This window comes from Octodon degus, unplaced genomic scaffold (genome assembly GCF_000260255.1).
Source record: "Octodon degus isolate 3935 unplaced genomic scaffold, OctDeg1.0 scaffold00050, whole genome shotgun sequence".
Taxonomy (NCBI): domain Eukaryota; kingdom Metazoa; phylum Chordata; class Mammalia; order Rodentia; family Octodontidae; genus Octodon; species Octodon degus.
The window spans coordinates 7,724,838-7,728,478 of NW_004524626.1; the positions used below are offsets into that span (position 1 = coordinate 7,724,838).

The window sequence follows — 3,641 nt, forward strand, 5'->3', positions numbered from 1 at the left end:
GCCAGCTGCCCCGTGCCCATGGCTGAGCACGGATGTCACAGCTGCAGACCCGGAACCCAGCCCAGAGGTCCAGGCGCTGCAGAAACAGACCTGGGCCCATGGCGGGTAGAGGCGAAAAAGAGCTGAACCCCTCACTTGGCCCTATTAGCTAATGCTGGTGGGTGTTTCCCCAGGGCGGCTAGGCTCAAGGGCAGGAAATTTAGTCCCCAGAGATGTATGTTGGTGGCATTTTTGTTTGTTTGTTCATTCATTTTATTTTTTAGGGCCTTGCTATATAGTTTAAGTGGGTCCTGAACTCACTCTGTAGCCCAAGCTGGCCTTGAACTCACAACAATCCTCCTGCCTCAGCCTCCCGAGCGCAGGGACTACAGGCGTGTGCTGCCTTGCCAGGCTGGCATTTGGGTGAGAGGGTACTTTGGAAGCGATCAAGGAGGGGCATGATGGCATGAGTAGCTTTGGGATTTTTGGTGCTGGAGGTTGAACCAGGCCTTTGCACTGAGCTACATCGCCAGGCCCTTTTTCTTGTGAGACAAGGTCTCACTAAGATGCAGCCTGGGCCTGAACTTGGGGTCCTCCTGCATGAAGTCTCTGGAGTTCTGGGTGACAGGCCCGCCCGCCCAGCTGCAGACTGAATCTCCTGGTCCTTCCAAGCGCTCATGCCCCAGCGATACAGGTGGCAGGTTTTTCAGTCAGTGATACAGCAGAGAGACAGGCAGAAGGGAAAAGCGAAAGGGGCTTAATTATCTGTGAGGACACAGAGAATCTAGGGAAGGCAGGAGAGTCTCTAAGCTGGAACAAAGGGAGCCGGAGGCGTTTATGACCTTTTGCCAGGGGTGGGCTTTGAAGGGGAGGTTGAGAAATACCTGAGGAGGGGCTGGGGAGATGGCTCAGAGGAACAAGCACTTCCCTGGCAAGCGCAAGGGCCTGAATTCAATCCCTGGTTCCTCCAACCTGAGGAGCTGATGGGGGCTTCTCTGAGGTGGTCTGAGAGGTGAAAAGAACTCATACCCTGGGCCGAGCTGCAGAGGAAGGGGGAGGTGGCCTTGGGAAAGGGCTTTGGCCACATTAAACGACCACCGTAATAATTTAGCAATTTATATTAGGGCCATCAATAGGTATGGTACAGGGCCTCTAAATAATGCAGATAAAATAAGGGCAATATTTTAACTCTTTTTTTTTTTTTAGTTTAGATATCATCAGTTTATTATAAAGGAGACATGGAAATTATGTACATGATGAAAGACGGCAGAACCTCAGTGGAATGGGCAGCACTATGTGATGCCATTTCTTTTTTTTTTTTTTTTTAATTTTTTTTAAATTATTTATTTATTTATTTTGTGTGTGTGTGGCTAGCTCAGCCCACCAGGGGGCGGGGCTGGCTGGCATGTGGTGCTGGGGGATTGAACCGCGGTCCCTCTGCTTTGCTAAGCTTGTTCTAAGTAGGTGCTTTAGACCACTGAGCCATCTCACCAGCCCCTGTGATGCCATTTCAACAGTGATTTACTTCACTCTACGTATTTTCCAAGAATGTCACCATCTCTAAACAAGAAATAATCCTTGTCGTCTAGAACTACTTTGGTGCCTCCATATTCTGGAAGAAGAACTTTATCTCCAACTTTCACACTAACTGGTTGGATCTCTCCACCCTTCCCCTTGGACCCAGACCCCACAGCGACCACAGTTGCCTGCAGCACTTTGCCTTGAGATTTTTCTGGAAGCATAATGCCTCCTTTGCTGACAGTTTCAGCGGCACTCCTTTCAACCAACACGCGGTCAAACAGCAGGAGAAACTTCCGAAATGCCTGTCCTGCCATGGCTCCTGCCCCCGCAGCTCGCTCCACCGCCACGCCGCCTCCGCAAAGAGAACCCTTTTAACTCTTAATATAAGGGAAATATTATAACTTGGTCTGATACGCCACATTCATGTTCCCCAAGAATTCTAAGAAATGATGGAGATTAAGAGTAGGAAGTATTTCTGTATTTATTTATTTTTGGTACTGGAGATCGAACTCAGGCAGGTGCTTAAGTCACTGAGCTATCTCCCCAGCCCAAGAGTAGGAAGTATTTATTTATTTTAATCTTTTATTTATCTATGTATTTGGTACAGCATCTCACTACTCAGCTCAGACTCTTAGTGATCCTCCTGTCTCAGCCTCCCCAGCACTGGGATTACAGTCATGTACCACCAGGCCCAGTCTTGGGGCCAGCACAGCACACCCCGTGTTCTGGGACTGGTATGTCGTGTGGTACTGGGGATTGAACTTGATCCTTGTGCTTGCCAGGCAGGTGCTTAGCCTGCTGAGCTATCTCCCCAGCCCAGTCATTTTATCTTTTGTCTCGATGTCTGGCCTCCAATGAATGTGAAGGCAGGTCCCCAGCAGGGTCGCAGTGTGTGTATCTCCTGCATTGGCTTCTTCCAGGGCCCAACTGTGTCTCACAGCCTACAATATGTCTACCCAACTTAGCTGTCTGTATTACAAAAGCTTGTGGCTTGGAGGTGGGATTTTGGCCTAGGCATTAGTCAGCTTTTTGTTACTATAACAAAATAGGCAAGTTAACTCACTGATAAATAGAAAAGGTTGATGTTAGCTCATGGTTTTGGAGGTTCTGTCTAAGGTCAAGGGGCTCCCTCATCTAGCCTCTGACACGACATCAACAGCAGAAGGGAAGACACGAAGGCGTGGGGCTGTGCCATCCCCTTTAAGGACATGCCCTTCATACTCTAAAGATCTCCTTCTAGGCTGTGCTGTGCCTCTTTTTTTTTTTTTTTTCGGAACCGGGTATTGAACTCAGGCTCTTTTGCTTGCCATTCAAGCACTTATTCTACTGAGCCATCTTCCCCGCCCCAAGGCTGTGCCTCTTAAAGGCTCCACCACTTCCCCAGAGCTCTGTGGTCTGGGGACCAGGCCTTTGGGGGCCATTCCAGACCCAAAGGATAGCAGCAGGTGTTCAGGGCTGGATGAGCCCCCCTCCGTTCCGTGCTATTTGCCATAGTGGCTCAAACTGACTAAATTCAATCCCAGATTACCTCCAGGAGGAGGCAGCTACAGCCAAGGAGACCCAGAAGCTAAGAGAGGGTGAGATGCCACTCTTGAGTCACACAGCCAGGAAACCACAGAGCCTAGAACTGTAGTCCCAGCACTTAGGAGGCTGAGGCAGGATGACCACAGGAGCTGGGGTCCCCCAGAAGCTGGGAATCACAGCTGAGGCTCTGCGGCCTCCGTACTCCAGGGCTGGCCCACCTGGTGAGCCTCTGATTGCTGGGCTGACAGCCAGTGCCCAGCCTGGTCCTTGGGCTTCTATCTTGCCCAGAGCAATTCCTGGCTTCCCTGCTCTGCGGACTTCGGGTCTGGATGGAGTTATGCTCCCGGCTTTCCAGGGCCAGTCACCTGCGGACGGCTGTGTGAGGTGAACCCCATGAAGGCTTCTTCCTAGTGCCATGCACAGGTCGCAGCGCTTTGTCTCTCTGGAAAACCCCAACTTGTACAGGAGCCCTGATGGGGAGTGAGCCTGCACAGGAGGCCCCTTGGGGGACCCTCCTTATTATGGGGTACAGAGCTGGGGCAAGAGGGTGTGAAGTGCACGGAAAGGATCTGCCACCAGCAAGCACGTGAAGAACATTGATGCAGAATGAAGTCACA

The 3,641-nt window shown here is 50.9% G+C and overlaps 1 pseudogene; it reads right to left on the reverse strand.

The window, feature by feature from the left end:
• Nucleotides 1-1,196: 1,196 nt before the first annotated feature.
• On the reverse strand, nt 1,197-1,819 carry LOC105742416 (annotated as a pseudogene).
• Nucleotides 1,820-3,641: the final 1,822 nt, after the last annotated feature.